This window comes from Ambystoma mexicanum, chromosome 9 (genome assembly GCF_040938575.1).
Source record: "Ambystoma mexicanum isolate Mex_15411 chromosome 9, UKY_AmexF1_1, whole genome shotgun sequence".
Classification (NCBI taxonomy): Eukaryota; Metazoa; Chordata; class Amphibia; order Caudata; family Ambystomatidae; genus Ambystoma; species Ambystoma mexicanum.
The window spans coordinates 918,316,318-918,329,731 of NC_090931.1; the positions used below are offsets into that span (position 1 = coordinate 918,316,318).

The 13,414-nt window shown below is 47.0% G+C and overlaps 1 protein-coding gene and 1 long non-coding RNA gene across 6 annotated transcripts in view; one reads left to right on the forward strand and one right to left on the reverse strand.

Moving 5' to 3' along the window:
• LOC138488784 (uncharacterized) overlaps window positions 1-3,091 on the reverse strand; it is a 33,513-nt gene extending 30,422 nt beyond the window's left edge. The window contains exon 1 of the long non-coding RNA XR_011274716.1: window positions 2,918-3,091. This is a non-coding gene — a long non-coding RNA (uncharacterized lncRNA). The remainder of the gene's footprint in view (window positions 1-2,917) is intronic.
• ZNF385B (zinc finger protein 385B) overlaps window positions 1-13,414 on the forward strand; it is a 1,357,263-nt gene that overhangs the window by 680,516 nt on the left and 663,333 nt on the right. The window lies entirely within an intron of this gene.

The following is a 13,414-nucleotide window of genomic DNA, read 5'->3' on the forward strand; positions in this document are numbered from 1 at the left end:
CGATGAGCGTCCTGCTGCAGAGGGTGCAGAATAACGCAAAGCAAGATTCATCCACCGGGTGTGGTTTAAATAGCCTCCTGTAGTGCTTAGGTGTCTCCTTCCACAGCCACGCCTAAGTAAGAAAAGAGTTCCTGGTAAGAAAAGAGTTCCTGCCTTCCAGAAGAGTTCCAGTGTTCTAAATCTAGGGAGTGGCTCCAGCCCCACCCAACAGGAAAAGTAGTTCCAAACAGAAGAGGATCAGAGGCTCAACTGGCAGGCAAGTAAGCAGCATGGTCTGCTGCAGGTAAGTCCACCCAAGCATTATGAGCCCTGCGCTTCCAGCGCTGGGACTGGGCATATTTATGAGCCTGGTGCCACTGGCGCCAGGACTGGGTCCAAAAGGTCCCAATTGGGACTGGTTGGCACTCGGAACCTGGGTTATGGATCTGCTTCCAAGGGAGTTGGGAAAACCCTGACCTTTTGAAAGCAGAGATCATGACAGCACACCCCACTGCATGATTGCTGTTTCATCACATGCATTTGCTTCTGCTGAATCGCGTGACGTTTGCTTGCTCTGAAATTGTGCTGGAGAGTTGTATTCTGAGTGGAAGGGCGCAGCTGCTTGATCTCTATAAACCACCGGCCACGTGCAGATCTATGCAATCCTTTAATCCATTTTGATCCGCTTGCTGTTGCTAACCTGAGAGCAAATAATGTTCAAATGTGGTCACTTTTGCATACAAATGCATTTTGAAACATTTTTCTTTTTTAATACATATAATTCCAGCAATTGATTATGTCCTTAGGTACATATGTGGTTTTCTCCACCTGGTAACAAGTACTTGGGCAATCCCACTCTTATCCTGTAATTTCCATGATCCAGGAATATTATCCACCAGGCTAGATTATAAATAGCTGTAATGTGGCACATCATGTCTTTACATGTATGACACTGGTTTGTACCCAGTTATCTTGCGCTGTTTGTTGGATTGATTGACATCTACACAAAAGGATTTAACTTAAGTGTGTTTTATTTATCGTTTGTCGTCAGCCGACACGTGTTTCGACCTCTCTGGGTCCTTTTCTAAAGTTGACAACATTAGGCCACGTCTTTTAGGTCATGGGTCGGACGTTTCCTGCATGCCTGGTGGGGCAGATTTGCTGGTTAGCCGTGTGTTTTTGCCGGACGTCTCCTGAGAAAACACCAGGCATGCAGGAAACCTCCGGCCCATGACCTAAAAGACGTGGTTAACTTTGTCAACTTTAGCCTTGAAACGGACCTAGAGGGGTCCAAACACGTGTCGGCTGACCACAAACACTAAATAAAACCACACTTAAGTAAAATCCTTTTGTGTAGATATAAATCCAACAAACAGCACAAGGTAACCGGGTACAAACCAGTGTCTCTCTCAAAAGGGGTGTGGGCAGCAACTCTACTCACCCTTCACCATGCAGCTAGACAAAAACAAACAACTTCTAACAAAAGCATAAAACAAAAAGAGTGAAGCGCAAGTGGAGTCCAGAACCTAGTGCCCATCTTCTCCCGTCTTTACATTTATCGGTACAATGTGAGCGCACCCCACTTCTTTTTTCCCAAAGCACATGTTCTTCTGCGTTCATAATCTCCCGTAGTCCTTTGTTTGAAATATGCAATCATCCCCTCTACAAATTCCTGTATATCTGTAAAGATTTAGAGGATATGTACAATTTTCAACATTCATCAGTTCTGTCAACATTGCCATTCTATTTTCCATTAGCCCTCCTTTCATCCTACTTACAGAACGCTGTTCCCCGCATGGACACTAGGAGAAGATGCTATGACTTTTTAAGTATTTACTCGGAGGATAATTTGCAAAGCTAGCACACTGTGAGGGTCACTTTTCAACCTCCCTCTGGCAATAATAGGCTTATAAGTTATAATCATGGATTTACACCTATCGTTAGGGTGACCAGACGTCCTGGTTTTCCCGTGATAGTCTGGGGAAATCACCTTACGTCCCGAGATCCCAGGAGTTTTTTAATTTTAAAAACCACATCCGGGGTTAGCAAGGGTGGGAGCTACGGTACAAGTTTTTGTCAGGACCCAATTTAGAAAAATCCCAAAATCGGGTCCCGGCGCAACTCTTTCTGCACGAATGGTGGGCATGAAAGGCTTTTCACACCCCTATTTCCTCCCCGGCGCTTTCCCCCAATGAGAGGAGTGTGCCTGTGAGCACACCAGCTTCTCACCCCCTCGCAAAAGGCCGGTGACGTGGAGGTAGGACTCCAGTTTTATTTGTATTTACGGTAGTCCTACATTTATGTCTATGGCCTGTCTGTTTTTAAAAATGTTTTTTTAAATCTGGTCACCCTACCTATCTATCGTATTACTCTGGGGCATTTTCGTGTGTTTGGGAGGTGGGGCGGGGTCACGGAATGAACTGAACGTTGCCACAACCGTTACACTCCATCGCCAGGTATCCTACATATTATCCCCACCAAAAATATCGCCGTACATATGGTCGTCTGTCAAGCCATAGGCGATATTTTTGGGGGGGATAATTTGTGGGAGTGGGAGTTGCGGGGTTGTCCCCCACACATTTAAAAATAATGCGAAGGTTGCGGGGGTGTGCACCACAGGGTCCATGGCTCAATATCGCTGCAAAAATATGGCGATATTTTTGTATTGCAGTATTTTTGCTGGGATATTAATACATGGAACCATCTGCCAAGAATGCATGTATTTTTGCCCACGTGTGATTTCCATGCTGGCCTAAAAGCATTGGATTCCTATGGATTCTGCCTGCTTTCACATCTTCTCAATTGTAAATGCCCTTAAGAATCCTTCCAGCGAAGTTAAAGTGACAAGCAAAGCCGGTCCGCCCTGACTTTCGTGTTACTTTGGCATCTTTCACTGAAATGGCTTAGCATTGCATGCAGGGGACTGTAGTGCACGTACCTGTGCGCGTGGTCACGCGTGAGGCCCGCTGTAGCGAGTGTTGCCTGGTGCATTGGCTGTTTGGTTGGCGGTCGCATCCAATCAGTCAGCATCATTGGACGCCGTAGACGCTGGGTGTGTTGCTTCATGGGCAGCCCATGGATTGGGCAGGAGCAGCTGAAAGTGTCCTTTGCTTGTCTGCAGAGGATGCGGCCGGAACTAATCGGATTCGCTGGCTCAAAGGACCTCGTTCCGAGTTTGGCAGTCATTCCGTGGAATTAATGCCAAACTCGATTAGCGTCACCTGCCCTACAACCGGCAGATTTACTGGCGGATTCCAAATGGTGCGGTTCATTACCATTTCTGCAAACTATTGGACTCCATGGGGATTTTGGTGGAATGACCACGACTGGTAATTCTGCTGACGGTAATTCTGCTGATTTTTGGTGTTAAAGGGCAGGAGTCACCTCCAGCATGCTGCTGAAGGCTAATCCTCTGCGTCAAACTCAGATTTTGGCAGTGCTGTAAAAATTGCGGTAATGTCATTACTTTCCAAAGGCCCGTACATAATTACCGCCAAACTGGCAATGTCCCCCAAAGTGTGTGCTCGTATCCAGAGCAGTAATGTGGACAATGCATTCAAGTGCTTGCGGTCATCATGAGTAATTGGGCCGACTGATTGCCGGGTTTCTCGTCTATCGGTTTTGTAAGGCATGAGCCCCCTGGATGAGCAGGGCAGCACTGCGGAGAGTGGCATAATCCCGGGCAGGGCCGTCTAAGGATTAGGAGGATTTAAATCGTCCACTTAGTTTGGTGGGGGCAGGGTGCGGGGGTGGGTTGCAGCCCCAGGAGCTGTAAATGCAGGTGTTTCCGGGGTGTAAATTGTCCTGACCGATATGGGTCCTGAGTGCTCCATGGAATTGCAGGAATGATGGAGAGAGGCCGATGTGGGGCAGGATGTTATTCACGAACCTTGGGGCACACATGGGGAAAAGCTTGTCTTCTCCTTCTTGCAGACCCAGGGCTGGAGCCTGGCTGTGCCTGACAGTCACGCCTGCAGGTCAATACTTGTAAATTCAATGTGGCATCAAAAGTACATATTCTTGTACTTCAGAAAACACAGGTCATGTCACGTTTATTTGAGTCACAAAAAGGATTTTTTTGAAATGACATAGTGATGAATCCCCTTAAATAACACAAACAAATATAGTTCCAATAATCACAGCATAGATATCCCTTGTGCATATCGGTTGGTAAAGTGATTTATTAGGAATGGTTTCCTTCCCCCACTTAGGGGCTTTGTCAAGGCTGAACTAACTGTCCTCATCAAAATGCATACAATTCTTACAGTGTTCCCCGTCAGCACCCAACATCCAACAGAGCAATGCATGTATTCAGTGTCACTATGAAAGAGTTTCCGTTCGGGTTATGGAATCGGGAGGGTTAAAATCAGAAACAATATGCGCAAATAATCCGACAGGGGGGGAAGGGAAAAACAAGGAGAAAAGAAGGAAAATATATAGTAGTTAATTTCCGCAGTACAATTTCACAATGTTACCAAGCACACAGGACTGTGACTTGGTGTAATACCCACACTTCTAATATGTAATCCAGACTAATCATAATCAACATAGAGTTAACAGAGTTAATTTAGCATCCTCCTTTGACAGCATAATTGGTTTAGTATGACCAGAAATAGTCAGCAAGAAAGGTGGCATTTGCGCATGCGTGCCAAATACCCTCTTGTTAATGATAACCCTGCCAAGTTCAAATGACTCCCTTTACCTTAATAGGATCGATGCTTTGTGTGTATACGTGGTACTAGCGTCCAGGTCTCCAGAACCATATTATGTTCTTTGGTCGCCCATGCGTATTCCGAAACCCAACATGTAAGTCAAGGTCAGTTCTTGAACTCGCTATCTTACTCTCAGAAGATGAACGTATCATTTCAACTGAATCCAAAGTGATCTCACCTACTGATTCATTCCTTATGCCCGCATTGGCCAAACCGGTCTCTCAGGTCGTCTATGAACTCTTCCTCTAACTGGACCAAATTCAAGGCCTCTCCATGGGAGAACTAAAAGGAGGGTTCGAAAAACAGCCAGTGTTAGTACTATTATAGTCTGCTGGTGCTGAATGATCAGTGGACATTCCAACACGAGGCGTGTTGAACAATTGGCTCACCTAATCTTGATCATGCTAGGTATGCCATTGTTAGACAATCCTAGTCGCCCAGTTAGTTGAGGGATGTTTACGCATGCCGTGCGTGGTGCGCAGTATCTCTCACACGTATACCATGAAAGGAATGGGGAACCAGAATTGTAGCATACCTATACGAGTGCTACACATTCATTCATAGATTGCCCCTGATATCTGCCCTCAACATTGTTTATGAGTTCAGCTCCCACGGTATCGGAAGCAGTAAAGCAGTTTAGGGCTGGACTTGCCCACTCCTCAAATAGCCAAATCAACGTGGGCCTGTAGAAGGACCAGCACCTGTGCAGTCATCGCCACTGAAACGAAGCACATGCAAATATTTGCCCCACATATTCTTGAATGGGAACTGGGGCAGAGAGTCACATGATCGTACCTCGGGCATATGGGATTTGGAGCATGTGGGTGTCTCAGAGGTACCGTTTATTCTTGTGTTTTCTGCTATTTGTTAAAATAAAGAAAAGAGCGTTACGTAAATTAATAGAATCTAAAATAGGAGACATCGACATAAAAAAAAAAAATCAAAGGTCTGAAGTCGCCCAGATCGGATGTAATACAAAGCATTTTCCTGGGGGGCCAATGAGGTAGGGTGACCAGACGTCCCGTATTTGGTGCTCTGTCCCCCTTTCTCAAGATTATGTCCCCATTGGAAACTGCGGTGGTCACGGTTTTTGGTAGTAGGTCTTCATAGCTGGCAGGCAGGAAGGCACAATCTCGCACAGAAGAAATGCTGCATTTTACAACTTAAGCTAGTGTTAGCTTGTGATAAATTAATTACAGTATGTGTTTATTTGAAAAGTAACACTTAAACCCCTTCTACTCCAAAGCTACTGAAGTGCAGAGCCTTGACAGCCACTTTCAAGAGTTCGTCCTTCTTTTATGTTAGTTGCCGTCCTGGTTTTTTGCAGAGCCTTGACCGCCACTTTCAAGTGTTTGTCCTTCTTTTATGTTAGTTGCCCTGTCCCGGTTTTTTACCTTTAAAATTTGGTCACCCTAGAATGATGCTAATATTAAATTGCCATTTGCTGAGCTGGGAACCCACGGAGCCTGGACCCCATGTTAGTATGCCAGGCAATATGAAAGCAAACACTAACATTACTGAAATATCTTCCTGATAAGTCCAAAGGTTGCACATCCCCTACTTTGCAGAAGGAGACCAAACCCATTAGCAGGATCGATTGTGCTGATAGTTCCTGCAAGGGGAATGCCCCGTTAGACGGCCAGGCACGAACCACTGACAACACCCCGTTAACATCCCAAAAAAGTGAATACCTTGCCTGAGCAAGAATGGCCGCATGAACCCCAATAGCTCATGTCGAAAAGGGGCATTCAAACAATAGCAAACGAAAACAAGCATTGGCAGTGCTAACCGTTTGACTTTTGTGTGGGCACGGGAAATGCCCTTGCCAGGAACTGTCATAGTGGTATTAACTGCCGACGGCTGGCAGCAGGTGCAAAATGGTGCGAGTACATGGGCAGCTAATAGCAGTGCCTGGCAAATGCCTAATACTGATACACACGGTACACAAAGGGGGTCTGCTCTGACGTCTGGAGGTTCTGGGGATTACTTATTGACTGAAGTAGGCCTAGATTTATTCTGTCATGTCATATATATGCAAAAACACTTTAAATGTGGTAGTGCTCATGAAGTTAAGAAATTCAGACAAAAATACATGTCAGTGTTACAGCTTTTGTTATATTTTGCTGTTAAATGCATTTCATAGTCATGCATTTGTAGTTTTTTTGAGGATTTTTTTGAGAGATAGAAAAATACATAGGTACAGTGTATTAAGGGTGGTTAATTTATAGTCTAACCAATCCTTAATATAGCTGGTTTAGCAACTGAATTGCAAATATCCAAAGATACAACAGAGTAGTGCTGTGTAACCACCACCTATGGTGACAAGTGATAGTGTAGATATTCAATACAAGACAACCAAGCTGAAAACAATAAATGATATAACAATAGGTTGTATGTAGCCAGGCTAAAGGGTGACCTAACACGTGGTCGACGTCTAGATCTGAATCAAGAGGTTGAAGGGACCAGGTGGAGTATGGAATGCTGGTCCTTCAGACGTTTCGGCAAGGTGCCTTCATCTTGGGCCTGGAATAGGTCTCCCTAGGAGAGAGATAGGGGGACTCTATTAGTGCCTGAAGAGGGAATTTAAAACTTTAAAAACATGCCATAGTACAATCCAAAATCTGATAAGAAAGGGTTAAAAACAAGGGAGGCACGGGACTGACCTGGGGGGGCGGCAATGCAGGATAGATCTTGGAATGGCTGTTACACCAGTGTAGAGCAAGCTGTAAATTGGTCTTTGCTTCTGGGGTGTGTCAGCAGGCTGTGGTCAGCTACAAAGTTAAAGGTGCACAGAATGCTAGTTTTATCTAATGCATCAAATGTTACCAGTATGGAGCCAAAGACAACTGAATGATAAGAGGGTGGGGGGGGGAGAGAAGAGTGGCTGGTGCTTATACACAAGCTAAAACGGTTGGCTTTGCCAATGCTTGTTTGTAACAGGACTTCAGTAAAGGACAACCACAGTGCTTATAAATCGTGTGGCTGAAGGCAGACCTGGCTAAGACATTTGTATTGCACCAGCAGTATGTTAACAACTCCAATGAAGTCATTAACTATCAGAAGACCGCTTTGAAAAAAAACTCTGGCAGGCGCTTTAAGTGCAAACTCTGAAGTTAAAGCTTGATTACAGCAATCTCAGAGAGTTTCCATGAGGAAATGCGTTGGCCGGGGAGGGGAAAGAACTGGATGGAAATGGCCATAGGGATTAGCACAGCCATGGGCAGTCCATGCAAAAAGATCACATGCCACTCTAAAGATGGAGTGTGTTTGGGCAGTGTGGACCGGCCTACCTCTTACGGGCTCTTTCTCTGTGGTGTGGTCTTTCGGACAATTCTTGCCAAAGATGTTGCTTATGCAGAGGGCATTTTTACTTAAAACAGATAATAACATGTAACAAGCCCAGTATATTGGACAACCAAAGGGCTCTTTAATAACCATCTATTTATTTCATTGGACGGGGATATTAATGTATTGTTTAGTTTTTACTTCATTTCTAGTTAAATTGTGATGTACTCATTCTGGCGCTTGTCTTTTGAGTGGAGAGACATGTGTCTGTTACATCTCGTGCTTGTGAATCGCACAGCGTTTTAACCATTTATTATTGTTTTAAATAATAAAGATATTTTGACTGGCTGAGTACTATTCAATCGGATAATTACAACAACGGTTCCTACAGTGCTTGGGCGCGGAAGGATTCCTCCATGAGACGCTATACAAAACCTCGGATGTTAGTATTAAAATTACCTAAAAGGTGCAATTGTTTTTTAAGTCACTAAACACGTTTATAAAACTCCTACATGTTCCTGTTCTTTTCTTCTTGTTTGAATGTTTAGCCTGTGGCGGGTTAGCTTCCTATAAGATGGCAGTCACACCGTTATCAGTAGAGATAAAGCAAGCCCCTACTTGGCTGTCACATTGTGCTTTTTCTTCCAGCCATCGGGTGGCCCCTGGGTTGGCCTTGCAAGTTCTGCAAGCAGAGTTATTTGCCCATGGAAAGCTCTTGTGTCCTGTGGAACTTAATAGATTCTCTGCTTGCTGCTGCTGGCACTAACATCTCTCTCTCTCTCTTTCTCTCTTTCTCCCTCCCTCTCTGCCTCTCACCCTCTCTCCTCTCTCTCTCTCCCTCTCTCTCTGTCTCGCTCCCTTTCCCTCTCTCTGTCTCTCGCTGTCTCTCTCCCTCTCTCCCTCTCTCCCTCTCTGCCTCTCTCTCCTCTCTCTCTCTCTCCCCCCCGCTCTCTCCGTCCCTCTCTGCCTCTCACCCTCTCTCCTCTCTCTCTCCCCCCTCTATCTGTCTCTCTCCCTTTCCCTCTCTCTGTCTCTCGCTGTCTCTTTCTCTCTCTCTCTCTCTCTCTCTCCCTCTCTCCCTCTCTGCCTCTCTCCTCTCTCTCTCTCTCTCTCTCCCCCTCTCTCTCCCTCCCTCTCTGCCTCTCACCCTCTCTCCTCTCTCTCTCTCCCCCTCTCTCTCTGTCTCGCTCCCTTTCCCTCTCTCTGTCTCTCGCTGTCTTTCTCTCTCTCCCTCCCTCTCTCCCTCTCTGCCTCTCTCTCTCTCCCCCTCTCTCTCCCTCCCTCTCTGCCTCTCACACTCTCTCCTCTCTCTCTCCCCCTCTCTCTCTGTCTTGCTCCCTTTCCCTCTCTCTGTCTCTTGCTGTCTCTTTCCCTCTCTCCCTCTCTGCCTCTCTCCTCTCTCTCCCCCCTCTCTCTCCCTCTCTGCCTCTCACCCTCTCTCCTCTCTATCTCTCCCTCTCTCTCTCTCTGTCTCTCTCCCTTTCCCTCTCTCTGTCTCTCACTGTCTCTTGCTCTCTCTCTCTCCTTCTTCCTCTCGCTGTCTCTCTCTCCATTACTGTTTTGTCAGGTGAACTTTTCTGCCCCACTATGTATTTAATGTCTCGCTGAGTGCAAATGCCTAACACAGCTCCGGCCCTGTCTTTCGGGAGGCAGTGTTTAACACCTGGTATCTTCCAAGATGGAAGTTCAGATGACATTAATGCATGCAGAACAGCTGCTCTCCATGAAGAATTCGGAAACCAGTTCATCTGGAAAAATGCGACTTTTTCATTAACTGACACATATGCCTGTGGGGGGGGGGGTTGAAACGTCGCCGTTGCACCAGGCTGCCACATGTCACCGCAGCCCTCCACCCCTGGCTTATGCCCGATACCCAGCACTCCACCGCCACCAACCCTCACAGAGCAGGTGACACATTGGAGCGGTTCATAAAGAATCGGGCATCTACAGGAAGTTCAGAAGATGCCCAAAGGAGCAGGTGTTGCAATCACTAAAATGGCCGAGTACATGTCCCCTGGATGCTGCCTACCCTAACAAATACACACCTGGCACTAATGCTTGCCAGGCTCCTGGATCTCACAAGGACCTGCCCAATTTGGCTCAGTCACAGAAAAATAGCTGAAAGAAGAGAAACGTGCATGTATTAGTCCTTTGAAAGGGATGGAGATGGGTGTGAGGCCGCATCACTTCCTCCAAGTAGAGCAAAATGCACAGAAGGGGCAGACGTGACCCCCTACACCATTACCCCAAAACAGGCGCGCGGAAATGGAGATGGCCTTTCACTGTAGTTAGAAGTGGATCCTATTGGGGGATTGGAGATGCCCTCGGGCACACGAGGAGCTGCCCACGCCCCCAGTAGTGCACTTGCCTGGTGGTACAGCTATGGGAGTCTTCACATCGCCTTCGCGAGGAGCCGGCAACGTTAGCGAAGGAGACACGTTCTTTCACTTGAGAGAAACACAAATCACAAAAGGTCTAGGTTTAGTAACTTATATTGGACTAACTGAAAGAAATGAGGCTGAGATGGAATAATGCAGCCGGGCCGTCTCCAGCAGGTGGTTAAAAGCATAAGGAAGATGCACGTGAGCTCGAATGATCGACCATGCACCACTCAGCATTGGCATAATATTCTAAGTTAGTCCAACACAAGGTATCAAAACTAGAACTTTGGGGACTTTTGTTGTTTAAACTGGACTGAGACGGCAACACATTTATTTTAGCAGTGGAGGTGAAAAAGCTCCACAGCTTCCAGCAGAGTGGACGTGCAGAGGCCGCTGCATGAACATGATCATCGGAATGCATGTGTGTCTCCAATATCTTTATAGTGCACCCATAAACACAGTTCCATCAACACAGGATCGAGTATATGGACACAGGAAGCACCCCAGGAAAACCCATGCGACCAGTGTCCCAAAGGACTCTGACCAAGAGGGTTGAGCCAAATTGGTGAGCAACCAGTCTGAAGCAGCCAGAACCTCTGGTGGCCATCTGGTGATGGCGTGGCCACAGCACAGATGCTCCTCAAACCTGGCAAGTTACACTGGCAATCCATGCCATGGCTAGAGGCATCTCCAAGCCCGGCAGCGGAATTGATGGCTAGAGCATCTCCCATTGTGGCCAATGTTGTCCCCGCCCCCTTTCTTTCAATGCATCAGAGTGTTGCTAGGTCTGGAAAAGATCCGGGGGCCATGATAATGTTGGGACTGTCGGGAATGGGGGCTAGGTAGCCTTTTGGTTCCAACCCCTGATCTTCTATCCGGGGCTGCAACCGAAAAACCCGGGGTTATAGCCTCCTTAGCTCTCCTCTAGCAACGCCCGGACTCACCCACTTCCACGCGAGCTTTAAGCAGATGACGTCTACGGGCATAGGTGGTATTTGTCCAGGCAGCACCCCGAATGGGCCCCGTTGGCTCAAGTAGTGCAGAGCTGTGTGCAGCCACCATCCTTTTAAGTTATGTTATGTTCACAGCCAGTGCTACAAGGAAGGGTAAAGGGGTGACTCCGATCATATTATCTATTGGAGAGGACCTGGGAATGAATGTAAGCACCCAATATTACCAAGAAGCCGCCAAATGATAATGTCACATAATGCAAAACCCCGTTACATTACGTTATAGCTCCCACAGGACATCGTCCCAGCAAGACAAACAGGAATCGGTCATCACTGTTTGATGACATGAGCAAAATCGCACAGGTGGGACACATGAGGGAAGTTAGCCATGCATTGTAATATAACGAAAGCATACAGGGTTTTCCTACCAAGTGAACAGGGAAAGCTCCATTCAGGCCCAATGAAGACTTCACTGGGAGATGATGCAGTCACTTAGGTATTGTTTGTTGTAAACGTGTATTGTTGCGTAATTTTTTTGGCAGTTTTGGATTTACTTATTGTGCATGTGTGGTGCAACCTATGTCACCACCTCACTCCATGGGCCTCATTACAAGTTTGCTGGTCCAGAAACAAGGTTGCCGGTATGTTCACCAGCACCCTTGTTTCTGGACTGGCAAGCTGCGTGTCTGCCTGCCGTGGCCGCTGTGCCCGACAGGTCTGACCCTGCCGGGCGCAGCGGCCATAGTAGGCAGGCCGGTAATAGAAGCGCTGGCACCATTAACAGCGGTGCTGGCACTTCCGAGTCCCCACTCGCATGGGAATGGGGACTTACATTTTACCAGCGCCTGACTCCCTGGGCCGCCAGACTTATAATCTCCCAGTGGCACCGGGAAGTCAGACGCCGGTAAAATGTTACGAGTTTGGCGACAACCCAACATCACAAAAGGGGGCCAGCCTTATGCAAACCAGTCATGTACTGCTTCGAATGGCAGCAGCCCATCCAGAACTGCTAGGCCGGGTCCCCTCTGCATGGAAACACAAGCATCTCAAGACATGTTTCGTCCTTGTTGGGCCTCATCAGTGAGGTGCATCTTGGTTCCCTATGGCACGGCGAGCAAGGGTGGCCAGCAGACATAAGGCATTATTGTGACGGAGAGGCTGCTCCTGTATCTGCTCCCCAACCGTGAGCTGATAATGCATCGAGTGGGGTTAACTTCTGCCAAGTACTGATTGTGGATGGTGCTTCTTAAAGCATGGGTTATAACGGAGCCTCTCACCGACACATTTAATGTTGTAACCATGTGCTAGCCACAATACAGATCCCAAAACATGTCCCATCCTTTCTCCCCCAAACACTTGTGTTTCCAGAAACCAATAGGGTGGTTATTTTATACTTATGCGTAGTAAAGCAGCAAGCTATGGATGTTCACATTAAGGCGAGGAGACTGCTTGCTTTGGGAACTTGCACTCAGCGGTGTAGGGGTTGGAAGCACCGCTCACGTGGACTCGCTTCCATTCTGCCCGCGGTGGAGCAAGGGCTCAGGCCCTTCATTTGATACCCGGCGCTATAATTTACCAGCTGGGATCTGAGACTCAAGCTGGGATTGACAGCAGTAACCGGGTTCTTTGCTGGCCCCCTTAGCCCCCCAAACGGCTTTCCCATAAATGAGCACCAAGGAAAGGAAGCTATTTAGGCTGCTGCGGTGGCGAGTGATATCCTATGTGAGATGAGGACAGGGTGTTCTCTAACAACCTCCAGGTGGAAGTTAGGCAAGTAGGTGATTATTACTTCAATAAAGTCCACCTTAACATGGCCTCTTCTGCAGCCACCACGTCTTGGTTTCCCATCATCCCCTCCCCTCTTCCCTCACTCCCAGATATTATTTCTAGCCAAAGAAAATGGCACACATTTATCATATGTGTCCAAATCTTTTTCTCTAATCATTTTCATGCTGCAATTCACTATCTTAAGTCTATGCATGTACTTGTTGGCTCATGATCACCATGTGCAACTGGACATGGAACCATATGTGTGGAGTTGTTTTAAAGGAACTTGCGTTGTGCATACCTGAACTCACAAAGAATGGCCTGAGATGGATTCTTCAGT